Source organism: Anabrus simplex, chromosome 1, assembly GCF_040414725.1.
Source record: "Anabrus simplex isolate iqAnaSimp1 chromosome 1, ASM4041472v1, whole genome shotgun sequence".
NCBI lineage: Eukaryota > Metazoa > Arthropoda > Insecta > Orthoptera > Tettigoniidae > Anabrus > Anabrus simplex.
This window is the reverse complement of record NC_090265.1, coordinates 395,087,812-395,104,019: the sequence shown is the minus strand read 5'-3', so window position 1 is coordinate 395,104,019 and position 16,208 is coordinate 395,087,812.

Below are 16,208 nucleotides of genomic sequence, written 5' to 3'. Positions count from 1 at the left end.
ATTGAGTGTGCATTCATAGTCTCGCTCTTTGGCTGAGTAGTCAGTTCAGTTCAGAGGGCCCCGGATCTAATTACCGGTTGGACTACCGATTTAGTCTCTTCTGGCTAATTCGTCTGGCTCGGGTATTGAATGTTTGTGTTCGCCTTAATACACAACTCTTCATTCATACAACACTCCACGCATCCAACCACCATAGAAACACGTAGTGTTGTACACATCCCTCCAGACGAAGGGCATCTGGGTGTAAAACTGGGGTTAATCCACATGTGGTGCCGATTTCAAGTAACAGGGAAAGGTCAGGAATGAAACAAAGATAAAAATGAATATGCATTCATTTTCTTGATTAAAGAAAAATACTTTTTTTTGCTAGTTGATTTACGTCGCACCGACACAGATAGGTCTTATGGCGACGATGCGACAGGAAAGGGCTAGGAATGGGAAGGAAGAGGCCGTGGCCTTAATTACGGTACAGCCCCAGCATTTGCCTGGTGTAAAAATGGGAAACCACGGAAAACCATATTCAGAGCTGCCGACAGTGGGGTTCGAACCCACTATCTCCCGAATACTGGATACTGGCCGCACTTAAGCGACTGCAGCTATCGAGCTCGGTAAAGAAAAAGACTCGGCCTAGTTCTAACCCTCTGCAAATAATTACCAGTTCAAAAGAAAGTAAGGGATAGGCCTATGTGTTGCTGGGGTTGAGAAAGGTTCCCCTGGTGCTGAAGAAAAGAACTATCGTGATACGCCACATTCAGAAAAACGGCCAAAAGTTTCCGTGATAACGGGCTGCCCAATTACATCTGAACTTTCTGGGATGAGAAAGCAGTAATTTGCCCCCTTGAATAACGATACGTACCGTGCGCTGACAACAGGAAATATATTCACCTTATGAAGTAATCAGTGAAAGCAAATAAGTTGTTGTATGCTAAGTGTTAACAGGAGTGTGTTAAGTGAATGCATCTCCTTGCTCAGGGTCGAGGTAGCAAGGTAACTGCAGTTACTTCCTGCAACAACGTATCATTTCGTGGAGTGCAATAGCCACTGAAGGACAACATGTTATGCACTCTGCTGCAGTTCAAGGCACTAAGACGCCATCAGTCACGTATTCTTATTCAACTTGTATAATCGCATTCACAGTATTCTTATACTGTAACTGTAGCTAGAAAAAGATAGGGATACTGTTGACATCTCTTACAATTACGTCAAAGAAAGTTTCAGATGAACTCATACTGCACTTCTTTTGTGGCGTTTTCTACACTGATTACAAGTGTGAAGTAGCCAAACTAAAAATCACCATCATGAAATTTAAAACTGAAAATGATTTTAAATCTCTTATTTTAGTGGCTAAATAAATTTTTGAATATGGTTAAGAAATATATTTTCACTTGAAAGCTAAAGAAATTCTGTGGCTGAATAATTATTTGGAAGTGTTAGATTTAGCCACAAGTTACTGTATTGGCATTCGTCCTCTTGCAATCTGACAGCACAGCCCCTTCGCGATTTTGAAATACGAGGGCTGTAAGTAAAGTAATGTTGATAGAAAGCAATATTTGATGAACTAACAAGTACAACTGCATTGCATTCCTTGTTTGTAGTCACCTGCAAAGTATATTACCTTTTGACTAATGTCAGAAATCTGTAGGGGACCGTTGGCAAGTCGTTTGCTCTTGATGACAGCGACGGAGCGCCCTACTGCAAGGAGTACAGATGTCACGTCAGGAAATCGGCGGCCTCGGAGGAGTTCCTTCAACTTCAGAAACAGGACTCATGTCTGGTGAGTACGGAGGATGTTCCAAGACCTCCCAATGCCACCGTTGCAATAAGAGCTTGACAGTGTTTGAGACATGACAATACTTTAGGGCGATCGCTTCACAATGGACGTGGACATTTGCGGCGCATAGCCGGACGCAGATAACGCTCCAAAAATCGGCAATAATAGTCACTGTTGAAGGTTTATAACTCAGACACAGCATGCGTAAGAATAACACCCTTGTAGCCATATGGTACAATCAGCATGAGCTTCACCCTACTGGGTTCCTGCCGAAATGTCCGTGGTGACGCCATTCATTCAATTGATGCTTTAATTCAGGAACGTAGTCTCGTGCCCTCGTCTCATGAATGACGACAATACGCTGCAGAAATGCGTCTCCTTCGTTGCGGTATCTGTCCAGGTTAATGCCAGCCAGTGCATACCGGTGACATTTCTGTACGTCGGTGATTGATGTGGATCCCAACGGGACGAATTTTCCTCGCATTAAGACATTTCCTCAGTATGTGATACACCGTTTTGATGACTGAGACCTACCTACAGTCCGTCGAGACCACTCACGATCTTGAGGAATGGAGGCCGACCTGTGCGATGCAAATCCGCTGTCTCATTCCGACCCGCACGGAACGCCTTGACCCATCGTGCAACCGACCTATACAGTAATGCATTCGCCACAGGCTTCACGTAACACTCGATTACATTCTAATGCATTTTTACCTTGGGCAACCTCAATTTTAATCCGCAAACTCTGATCACGTTTTGAAAACATACTTTAGAGCTATAAAATCGACACTCTTCACTTCAACGCCACACAGCAACAACACTTCCAACTACTGTATATGCCCGTCCAATACATACCTACACTACAACAGCGCCACCTGACCGCTCCCATATCCTATTTGCGCATGCCCGATCTCCTGCGAGTGTCTGCACTACGTTTCCACTACCTTATTTACAGGCCCTCGTAAGCGAATCAATGCAGCGAACTTCTTGAGGCACCACTCCATAAATTAGTGTGCAAGCCTCAACATTTTGAAATTAACTAATTACATCACAGCAACTGTTGAGGCACCTGTCCACAGTTTTCAAGAAAACCAAACAATGGACATGTCGTTCAACGTAGGGGATAAAGTACATTTTAAAATCAAAATAACTTAACTTTAACGGTTTCCAACACCTAACAAATAATTTTTTCTTCTTCTTCTTTTTTGCTAGTTGCTTTACGTCGCACCGACACAGACAGGTCTTATGGCGACGATGGGACAGGAAGCGGCCGTGGCCTTAATTAAGGTACAGCCCCAGCATTTGCCTGGTGTGAAAATGGGAAACCACGGAAAACCATTTTCAGGGCTGCCGACAGTAGGGCTCGAACCTACTACCTCCCGAATACTGGATACTGGCCTCACTTAAGCGACTGAAGCTATCGAGTTCGGTACAAATAATTTCAGTTTATATTAAATATTAAGGGGGAATTTTCGGTTCTATATTTCTTTTTATTCCACGCTATGGTGAAATTAGCTCCTTCCAGACTCAAAATGCCAAAATGACTCTTTACGGTATTGTAGCTACTTTCCGGACACTTTTATCAGAAATCGTCTCTAATTGGTTGAACTCCGGTTCAGACTAATGTAAAACGCGGGTAGTCATAGAGATAATCAATCAGCAAACACAGACTTAACCTTGTTGAATTGCTTTCCTGCCTGATTGGTGCTCTATTGTCCCGTACCCATCATCACCAAAAATGGCGTCTCTGTATTCGCACCTTAAGTAATCTGCCACCTTGATGATCTTGACTACGGTCTAGTTAGGACAGATAAATATCACCTATATCACAGTATATCATAAATTTCGTATTACCTTCATTAATCTATGAGTGGATGAACATGTTTACGACTCTAATAGCTTAGTAGACTCTCACCGCCGCATATAACATTAATGATATTTTATTACCACATAACTCCATGTTCACACCCTTTTTTTCAAGTTGCTTTGCGTCGCACCAACACAGATAGGTCTTACGGCGACGATGGGACAGGAAAGGGCTAGGAGTTGGAAGGAAGCGTCCGTGGCCTTAATTAATGTACAGCCCCAGCATTTACCTGGTGTGAAAATGGGAAACCACGGAAAACCATCTTCACGGCTGCCGACAGTGGGGTTCGAACCCACTTTCTCCCGAATACTGTATACTGGCCGCACTTAAGCGACTGCAGCTATCGACCTCGGTGTTCACACCTTTTGTATATTTTATAGCAACACATATACAAGAATACATAAAAGGTCACTGCATGAGTCAAACATAGTTGAAAATTATGTGTAATTAAATAGGTATTTAATTTAAAAGACGTCCGCCTCTGTGGTGTCCTAGTTAGTGTGATTATCTGCCACCCCCGGAGGCCCGGGCTCGATTCCCGGCTCTGCCACGAAATTTGAAAAGTGGTACGAGGGCTGGAACGGGGTCCACGCAGCCTCGGGAGGTAGAGGGGGGATTCGGTTCCCTCCTCAGCCATCCTAGAACTGGTTTTCCGTGGTTTCTCACTTCTCCTCCAGGCAAATGCCAGAATGCTACCTGAGATAAGGCCACTAAGCAACCAGAGTCATAAACTTGAACAGGGCCAGAAACCAGCATACGGATGTGGGCAAGTTTTCCTTCGTAAACAGGACCATAAGGGATTGGAATAAACGACCTACAGCAGTCTTTGATAGATTCTCTTCCGGCATCAAAACAATTATGAAGATCATTAGTGCTAGTGTAAAGTGAAAAGTAAAAGTTGTTAATGACGGACACTGAATTTGTGATTTTCTGCTGGGGTTTAGAATGTTAAACTATTAGTATGTTTTGTAATATTTTCTTTCCATGGAATTGCTCGTTGCACTGTTATTGCTGTTGTAGTTGTTGTTGGGCAAGTATATTTTAACTTTACTTTATTATCACACTACTGTAAGTGACCATTGCCACCCGGATATTTCCCAATTGCGATGTATTTCATAATAATAATAATAATAATAATAATAATAATAATAATAATAATAATATGCCACCCCGGTGGCCCGGGTTCGATTCCCGGCAGGGTCGGAAATTTAACCATGATTGGTTAATTCCGCTGGCACGGGGGCTGGGTGTATGTGTTGTCTTCATCATCATTTCATCCTCATCACGACGTGCAGGTCGCCTACGGGAGTCAAATCAAAAGACTTGCACCTGGCGAGACGAACTTGTCCTCGGACACTCCCGGCACTAAAAGCCATACGCCATTTCATTTTACACTCCATATGAGCACTGCGGAGAGGTTTGGAATTTAATCCAGGCTTATGGCACGCAATGTAGTAATTAGAAATTGTATACCACCACCTCTCCTACCATGCCGACCAACATTGTGATGGAGAAAATTTTTCGAGCAGCGTGACTCGAACCGGGTAACCTCAGCGTCATACTTTATAGACTTGACGCCTTAACGATTATGGCCACCAGGCTGGCTATATGTGCGATATTTACCTGTTGGAAATGGATTAAACTATAATGTTATTAGTTTACGTCCCACTAACTACTTTTTGACGGTTTTCGTAGACGCCGAGGTGCCACATGAGTTCTTTTACTTGCCAGTAAATCTACCGATACGAGGAATCGAACCTGCCAAGTTGGGATCAGAAGGCCAGCGCCTCAACCGTCCGAGCCACTCAGCCCGGCAAATTGTGATGGCAGTAGACTGCTTCAGCTGGGAATGCAGAGACGCCATTTTTGGTGTAGATAGGGAGCTGAAATGGCGGGTGGCTTTTAGTGCCGGGAGTGTCCTAGGTCATGTTCGGCTCGCCAGGTGCAAGTCTTTCGATTTGACACCCGTAGGCGACCTGCGCGTCGTTATGAGGATGAAATGATGATGAAGACGACACACACACACACACAGCCCCCGTGCCGGAGAAATTAACCAATTAAGGTTAAAATTCCCGACCCTGCCCGGAATCGAACCCGGGACCAAAGGCCAGCACGCTAACCATTTCGCCATGGAACCGGACGGTGTAGATAGGTATGGAATCAAGATCCTGCAAAAAGGTTGAGAAACAATTCAAAAAAGGTTGGCAAGTTTTTTGACCTTTGATCCATGATCTCTCTGACTATTCGTGTTTACGTTACTGTAAAGCGGAGTTCAACCAGTCAGAGACGATTTGCAATAACAAGTGCAGAAAGTAATTACAGTACGGTAAAGTGTCATTTTTCGTACTCTTTCGAGAACGGGAAGAAGGCAATTACGTCATGGTATCAGTGGCGGCTGGTGGTTTAAGAGTTCAGTGGTGCACAACTTTTACCATTGATACAAGATGATTACAGGCTAATTTTCAAATCCAGGTACATCAACAAGACTTTTTACTATCAAAAATAAAACAGACATTTTACATTTCTATTTTCAGGAATATTACTACAACCCAGTAACATTTTTTTCATTTAAGAACTCTTTTACCATATTGAAATGAAACACTTTGAGATAGCCTAATTCCGGTATTGTATCCGGTTTAGAAATTAAACGCCGCGTGGGCCTACCCATTCGTTCCACCTCGGATTTTTCTTCGGCAGTCCGTTGCGGAAACGGCCCAGACATTAAAGACTGCAGCGGATTCATGATCTGGCAAAATACCACTAGCTTAAAAAAAAACCGCACAATAATAAAAACACACACTGGCACGAGTGTTTACGCAGTGAAATCAATAAGCTACTTAGCTTGTACGCACATAACAAAGCTCACAACTATACTGAAAGAAGTGGCGGTTTTCATTTTCAAATTTAAAGCTATTAATTATATGTCCAGCCACGGCCGACTTGATGCGTCGCTCTAGCTAGGTGAGCGCAGCGAGGGATCCAGTCGACCGTGATCCATCAGATGAACTTCCATCGAATGTCGCTAGGTGACATCCCTGTTCAATAACACTCTCACATTGAGCGTCAATGTTCTCTAGCGAATTTGCTAGTAGTTGGTTACGTAGGAACACGGCCGACTGGATCCCTCGCTGCGCTGCAAGGAGCTAGCTAGAGCGATGCATCAAGTCGGCCGTGGTAGGAGGAGCCAGGTTGATAAACCTCCAATGTATAAGAAGCCACGCCTATGTTTTCCTCTCCCCGCGCACCCCTCTAGCATCCTAAAAGCACCCCTCGATCAGCCCCGCGCACCCCTCTGGCAGCCAAGGTTTCATCCTACCTCAGGTTGACTCTCTCCTGCAAACTTTTGGCTCCTGCAGTGAACATCTAAGAGTACCGTCTTATTTGCTCTTGAAAGGTTTGTCTTGTTGAATGAAAATACAGTAGTTGAGTAATCCAAATTATAAAACTTTACCTAAAATAAACGTAAAAATTAATGGGGGTAGCGCAAACCTGCAACCTTATGGAGAAACCGCCCCTGCATGGTATGAAATACAGTATATTATTATCATCATCGTAGAAAACTGTAAAATCACTCCCATCTACAGTCGCTTAAAAATCGATTGGATGCATGGTATTGTACAAGCTCTTCACAGATCCATTTTTTTTTCGAAAATTACTGATATATTGTTTGCTGTGGGTATACGCAGGAATTGTTCCTACATGGAACGTGAATTATACCGGGTGGTACAGCTGCCCCTCATTTTTCCTAAACATATGCAACCAACTAGGAATTTAATGTCTCTTAGTCCTATCTCTCGCAACATCTTACAGCAATGTTATGTGCAGTCAGTCCGAGATAGACTTCCCCGCACAATGCAAAAGTGCTACAAGAGGCAGTAAGTGAGGCCCATCTCAAAAACACTGTACCATTTTACGTAGAGCGGAGTCCAATATTCCAGTCATTTTTAAGAAATTTTACTGTACTGTACAGAAAACGGTGGTTACGGTATCATAGAAAACGTGATAGGTTAGGACCAGTTACAGACATGTCAATTCACCACACATCGAAATTGATAGAAACGCGTTTTTCACAGTATTTTATAATCTATGGCACCCAAATGCTGTACAGCAGATCTGATAGCTTACGCCATGTAATTACTACCGTTACAGGGTTCAATAAAGTCATAAAACTGGACCATAAGGCTATAACACATCAGTAACTTTACGAAGCGAGAACTTTCGTTCTCCTCGTGAATACAGAGTTGTACGTTCAAGTAGGAAGTAGCTGCGCGGAATCAGGCATGTTAGATGTGCGTGAACAAGCTGAAGTGAGGTTTCGAAACTTTATAAAACCAAAACAAACCCCATGGCACTACAGCCCTTGAATGGCCTTGGCCTACCAAGCGACCGCTGCTCAGCCCGAAGGCCTACAGATTACGAGGTGTCGTGTGGTCAACCCGACGAATCCTCTCGGCCGTTATTCTTGGCTTTCTAGACCGGAAACTGTATAGAGCCATGTCTATTTTCAATTTTAATTTCGTACTCTTCTCTACGAAGACTTGATATGTCTTAAGTCTCAGATATTCTTCTAAGGAAGTTATAATAGGCAGACATAATAATTATCGCCACGTAAGCACCGACTGTACACCTCTGTGGTGTAGTGCTTAGTGTGATTAGCTGCCATCCCCAGAGGCCGGCGTTCGATTCCCGGCTCTGACATGAAATTTGAAAAGTAGTACGAGGGCTGGAACTAAGTCCACTCAGCCTCGGGAGGTCAGCCGAATAGAGGAGGGTTCGATTCCCTCCTCAGCCATCCTTGGAGTGTTTCCCGTGGTTTCCCACTTCTCCTCCAGGCAAATGCTGGGATGGTACCTAACTTACGGCCACGGCCGCTTCCTTCCCTCTTCCTTGTCTATCCCTTCCAATCTTCTCATCCCCCGACAAGGCCCCTCATTCAGCATAGCAGGTGAGGCCGCTTGGGCGGCGTACTGGTCATTCTCCCCAGTTGTATCCCCCGAAGCAAAGTCTCACGCTCCAGGACACTGCCCTTGAGGCGGTAGAGGTGGGATCCCTCGCTGAGTCCGAGGGAAAACAGATTAAAAAGAAGAAGCGCCGAATACGGAAAAATTCATTGTGAATACCATCTGAAACATAATGTTGGACTCATTTAACCAAGTAATAGGTGCATACTCTACTCGTAGGGAATCGTTGCAGCTATCTGGACTTAAAGAGAAACATGATTCTGTAACACGCTGTGGTGTTTGCAGCAAGGTAAATTTGTCTGCGCATTCGAGGTCAGAACTTGTAGCATACAAGATCAGTTTCGAAGCGATAGCGTACATTATTCCATTAGTAAAGAGATACGAGACTTACTCTTCGTCCCCTGGGGTGTGTACATGGTATTAATCGCAGGCAGCATATGATTTTGTCGAACGGGTTCAGAATTCGAATCTAACTACGAGCTTTCCTTTTTTATACTCTTAACGCATTCGTAGTTAAGGTTTAATTTCCTTAAGTGTCAAAAGTCACTTTTCACCTTTAGAAAGAAAGCATCATCAGAAAGGAATAATAACATGCGACTTTTATATGTCAAACGGCTACAAAGAATGAAGCGCACTGCACTTACTGGCAGCATTATGACACACCCATTCAACCAAACAACTGCGCACGTTCGACTCAAAGAGCGACTGGACTTCATACGTAGGGCACATGAAACAGCACATAGTAATCTTTACAGCAAAGTGCAGGCAGGCTCCAACACTTACGCAGCAGCAAGCAAGAACTACTCACCTCTACCATTCTCAGATATGCATTAACGAAAGAGGTGGTCATTTTGAACAATTCCTTCATTAATCGAATGGCCATGCACAAGCCCATTGCACCTCTGTCTCTAATGGCTTATTTTACTGCAAATAGCTCCTTCTCTAACTTCAAGCACGCTCGACTATCACGAGCTGTCACTTACCAGCGTTATATCAACACTTCTAGTCATTCATCCATCATATTCTCTGTACATGAACTTTCTGTGATACAGAATTTTCACGATTATTTTCAAATCATTCGGTATTTTATCGTTAATGCTTATTTCATGGCACGAATAAACGAATTAAAGAAAGCGTAGTAAGACCAGGTATCGGTGTGAGTAGCCAAGGTCAATGATTTTAGGTTAGGCTATAATCTGCGTGTTGCATAACACTGAGTGAATAGGGGCAGCTGTATCACTCGGTATTTTGATAATAATTAAAATTAAATCTGGAAAAAGATCCAGTGCGGGGAACATTATACAGTAATGCCATGCGCTCATTCTGTTTTTGAGTGACTACACATCTGTGGTTTCTATAACTCATGTTATTGTGGAGCTTAGGGCGGTTTATGTAATTGTGATTGTTTTTTTATTTAGGTATGGATACGATTAAATGAGATCTGAAATAATGCTTGCGGGTTTTACGTCTCGCCGAGTATTCTGACGACGATTTGATAGGACAGAGCTAGGACTGGGAAGGAAGCGACCGTTTAAGGTATAACTCCAGCATTTGCTGTTGTGAAAATAGTAAACCAAGGAGAACCATTTTCGGGGTTGCCGATAATGGTGTTCGAATCCACCAACTCCCGAATAGCTACATGACCCGAATCGCGCGGCCGATTCGCTCGGTAGAGTTCAAATGATGTTAAGAGCTATCCCACGCTGTCGAGTATGAATGTATAGTGGAAGTTACAAGAATAATGAATACCTGTCCAAAGATTCGAACCCCATGTCGTACCATAAAGCGTGAATGTGTATTCGGTTGCGAAGATAAGTACAACTGAAGAAAATGTCTATTTCCGGACAACTGATTAATTGAAAAGTTGATTTTAACTGATTGGTTAATTAGCATATTTAATTGTACAAGATCATAAAATATTTATATTATGTAAGTAATGGAATATCGACTGAGTATCTTCACCATTGTTCTCGTTACTGGACCCATCAAGTATAATAAATTCAAAGCATAATGCTACATAAGCTTACACCTAAACTTTAGTGATCTCTTCAGACCTAGTGTCCATTAGAATGGTAATAACATATTTTCACTTATAACGGTAATGAAAAGGCTTCCGCAGTGTTTTGATTGTTTTTCTATCTATGTGGACATATATACTCAGTACACATTCAGTGCTGCAGCCAGTGTTGGCAGCTGGAATTTAAGGCGGAAATTACAACCAAATAATGTTTAGCACCTATAAAATAATTCAGGTCTGAAGGGGTTTTAAAGTAACTACTGCACTGAAAGAAATATCGCTGAAGCAGTAGATGTAGGCAACACGCCCAATTGCCACTTGTGTGGCTCACACACTTCCTATGGATTTAAAATGTAATCTCGGCTACCTCTAGGTTGGACAGTCTTGTAATGGGATATAGTTGTATTGATACTAAAAGCCACGAGTAAGTAAAGGCAACCAAACGTGATTTATTACGTGAATTTTAATTTTGTCATCTTAAATCATCCCATTTTACACGTGTTTCCTATCACAGGGATGTGACTTTCATTTTTGAAAATCCCACATACCTATATCAGGATTCGAGCCACTGTCACCATGGAGAAAATCTAAGGACTAAGATACTGACAATATCAAGCCTTCCACATTTCAATAGATAGTGTTACGAGTTATTCTTGCAAAAACATCCTGACGTGGTGCAGATTAACGTATGTCTAGCCACAAGAAAAATACACAAAACAAATTTTTGCTAAGTATGCTAACTGTCCTATCTTCTCATTTCTTTAAAACTCTCAGAAGTGGGCATGAAAATGTGCATCTCGTCAATTATGAGTCATGTTAGAACCATGCTGGGATAAATGGTAGCAAAGATGCCCGCGAGTGGACATGAAATGAGATAAAATCGTGAAGTAGCGAAGTTCCTCGAAGTCTGTTGTCTCCCAGTGAAATCAACGAGATCACGCAACGTGCAGCATTTAGCCATTAGCTAACACGAATACCAACTGCAAACAAACTACCAGGCTATTTCCTTTTCTTTGACTTTTTTTTTTACTAAACAAAGCATGGATCTAACATGATTCATCATTGACGAGATGCGCGTTTTCTATGCAGATACACTATTTCTATATTCGTGAAGTTGTTTGGAATGAGGAAAGGGAATGAAAGGGCCATCATTACTTTCGAGGGGAACAGGCATGGATATTAACTTTTGCAGACTTTAACACCTAATGTGGACCAATTGTTGCAAACTTGTATTACAATGCTGTCAAATAGGAAAGCCAACATTTCACCCTATTCTCTGGAAGACATTTTCAAGGTACAGTATATTACTTTATACTGAATAACTGAGGCGTCTTCCTGTACTCCTGAACTAACGCGTGACAACATATTACGCACTGAACATTCCATTAATTTACTTTTATGGTTGCATTTGTGCATGCTTAAAGCATGTACATGTTAATGTCTGTCTGTCTGTCTGTCTGTCTGTCTGTCTGTCTGTCTGTCTGTCTGTCTGTCTGTCTGTCTGTCTGTCTGTCTGTCTGTCTGTCTGTCTGTCTGTCTGTCTGTCTGTCTGTCTGTCTGTCTGTCTGTCTGTCTGTAACGTCTAACCTGCTGAACAAAACTCGTCGAAATAGGGTAATGTAATGTGACATTCATCTTAGAAGTGAAGGTGCAGCGGGGCAAATGTTTCACGTTATATTAATAAACTAGCAAGATACCCGTGCTTCGCTACGGTATTATAATGAAATTTATAATTGAATGCTTAACGTTTTATATATAATCCGCCGGAATTCGCGATCTAACTCGTTTTCTGAGAGAATCCACCAAAATTCGTGATCTGACTCCTTTTCTGAGAGATTACAGCAAAGTTCCTCCCATTTTTCAATCTTTCCTTCCAGCAATCGATTTCGTACTGCCCGGGCTAGGTCCAGGTATTCCACTCGGCCAGTTGGGTCCCTAAATCTTTGCCTTTTCCTATAAGCATTTTAATATGGATCAAATCCTTGAGGAGATACGGCGTGGTGCGTCTTGGGTGCCTTGGAGGTACTGAACCCGCGGCCGGACTGCAATCGTAGTCAATATCCGGCCAGGACCCGTTTCCAGCGCGGTCCGTACATTTTGACGACGGTCCAGAACATTATTATTATTATTATTATTATTATTATTATTATTATTATTATTATTATTATTATCATTATTATTATTATTATTATTATTATTATTATTTAATTGCTTTACGTTGCACCGACACAGATAGGTCTTACGGCGACGATGGGATAGGAAAGGCCTAGGAGTGGGAAGGAAGCGGCCGTGGCATTAATTAAGGTACAGCCCCAGCATTTGCCTGCTGTGAAAATGGGAAACCACGGAAAACCATCTTCAGGGCTGCCGATAGTGGGATTCGAACCTACTATCTCCCGAATACTGGATACTGGCCGCACTTAAGCGACTGCAGCTATCGAGCTCGGTATTATTATTATTATTATTATTATTATTATTATTATTATTCTACTTGGCGGTAAACTACACCCTCTGCCATTGTCATTGCTGACAATGTGACCAGCACCATCGTCGCACGTAGGCAAGTGCGCGAGATTTCTGGCAACACGAATATATACTTCCGTGAATTATTGACCTTATTATAAAGGTGAACAATTTCACGGTTAATATCATTCATATCGTTTATTTCAAATGTGTTTAGATTTTTATTTATTTGCCAGGAGAATCTACTGTAATCTAACTTTATGTACTCCAAAGGAAAAGATGGTTCTTGGAAACGAACTCAGGAAAGATTATGATCAGAATAAGGCGGTAAAGGCGTGCTCAGTTCGCCCGGAAGGACGTGGGTTCGAATCCCCGTCAGGAAGTCGTAAAATTTCCACTTCCGTAGATGCACATGGCTCTGAGGTTCACTCAGCCTACACGAAAAATGGGGGCAAAGGCGGCCGGGCGTAGAGCTAACCACTCTACCCTATCAAGTGCCGAGGTTACGGATAGTGGAAGCCTTTACCTTCATGGCCTGTACGGAGATGACTTTGCTTTGCTTTGCTTTGCTTTGCTTTGCTTCTAGCACTCCAAAGACATCAGACTTATACTACAATGTTCATCACTGTTGGGGACTATCTTAAAATTAAGCACAGGTATTCCTTTAGGTATCCATGTAGAGCATTTTTAAGCTAATACAAAGATATACTTTCCCCGAAGAGATCGAGGTTTAATGAAGAACATTTGAAGAACCAATTTATTAGTAAGTAGCAAATTATTTGGAATGGTAAAAGTCACTAACTAAAATATAAACAATGGGAAAAAATCATTAATTTGAAAGTTCTATATGTCATGTTTGGTCTCACTTAATGCATCTGTGCTAAAAATAAACATAAAATTAAGTCATATATTTTTCCTTGCAAACTTTGGTGTCATCGTCCCATGAGAAAAGAATATCAGTGATTTGCTTAAAACTAGAGTTCTGTGAATCATTGTAATTCTAATTTTACAGATTTCTTGTTAAAATGTCATTTCAAATTGTAATTAAGTAAAATATTTCTTATATAACAGTAATTCAACCCAAATATTCTTCTTTTACGCATTTCCCATCACTGTCTGTTAGGAAAGGTACCATCTTTACACTTAATTCTCATACGTATTGCGAGCGACGTAGCTCAGCGTGTGTGGCGACTAATCATGGATTTGTGAGACAGGAGGTTTGGAATTCCACTGTTAGACATACTTGTTGTGATTTTCCTTTCCAGATTCAGTTGTATTCATCAGACTCCCATCCATTTCTTCTATGGTTTCATGAATTGATTTCCATGTTCAGATCAAACACCTTCCTTCCAGAACTCAGCAGGTATTGGCAGCCTATAGATCATCTTGGGAGCACGACTGACTCATGTCTGGGGCAGATTAGCAGATGTTTCTGATTCTGAGTGTCTCCATACTCAGGAAAGACGTCTGACAACCCATTCATCAATAAAACTAGACCAAATGCTGCTACGATCTCCGCTACCGCTACGTATACATCCTACCTTCGCATGCTGGTTTTCGCCGATCACGCCGCCACTGCTTCATTCACTCTTCTGCTATACTCACCTGTCGCCTGCCTACTCTGTTCATCACGTGATCCTGACGTCATCTTCTTCTCCACGCACCGCCTCCTCTACCTGTGTGTGTGCTTGCGCTAACCTCTATTGGACACGTGATTATGACGTTTCTGGAATATGCTGGTTTTCAACTTCTCTATTCTTCTCGATGTTTCTGTACGATTATTATAATCTCGCTCCACCGCTCAAAATATTGAGTCTGCCTTCGTTACGGAGTGGTGGAAGCAGCCATACTACTGCTACGTTCGATATTGTCCATTTACCATCTGGACTGTTATTTTCTTCAGGTTATCCGGTGAGCAAGTTTTATCATAATGTTATTTGGACATTAAATTCTTCATTGGGCCATCTGCCCCACTTGAACTTTACTTTGGCCAGCTTATTACGGCATCAAATATATATGCAAGACATTATTTCGACTAAAACCTTTCAAACACGAACTGTACTACGGACAATGGAATTTTGAAATCACAATATCTATTTCCTTGGACCATCGTTACCTTTTGGTATAATGTTTATTTAACACATTCTGCAGCGTAACTTCACCCGGCGAAGAGAATTCCTTTCCCCGTTCAATCCCTACTTCATTTTTATCCTTTTTCCTTCTTTTCACTTTTTCTTTCAGGTTGCTTCCTCTATATCGACTTATATTATTCTTCATTGTACCCTTTATACTTATTCATACGGTTTTGATGTTTTATATTGTAAATGTGGCACATTTTCCTTGTCTTTCAAGGTTTCCTCTATATATTTCAGCCTAGCAAACTCTTGTCTGCGATTTACTAAACTTGTTGAAAAATGTTTACTATTTTTATTATCTGTTAAATACATATCCTGTTTGCTTTGTTAAATTCGAGATTTTCTTGTTCCTGTCACCTTCTTTTGGTCCTATTCCTTCTCACTGCGCAAATTCTGCTGTAAATTATTATTCTTATTATTATGATTATTATATCGTGCTGCTTCTTCTACCACGTATATGTTTGAGCTATCAACTAATATTGTATACTATTTTATCTCTGCTTCGTATGTACCTACGACGATAGCTGAGGGTATCTGTATTATTCCTGAACACCCTCACTACCACTATATTGATAATCGGGCCCCTCAGAACAGCAAGATAACAGAGCAATCTCACCTCAGTATGATAGCAGACTTCTTCTCTCACCTCAATGCACACAAAGTTCCAACCCCAATAAATTGCAGAAAAAGTCCAGGAAGAAAAACTATATCTGCGTTGAAAACCTGAAGTATATTTATTTATTTATTTATTTATTTATTTATTTATTTATTTATTTATTTATTTATTTATTTATTTATTTATTTATTTATTTATTTATTTATTTATTTATTTATTTATTTATTTATTTGGGAAACCAAAACAGCGAGATGCAGAATTACACAGTCCCGCATTGAAGTAGATATTTACAATGGATAAGCGCAATGCGAACATATAAATGAAAGAACAACGAAGAAAAATCAACCAACCATAAAAGTAGCGAAAGAAAATTAATAA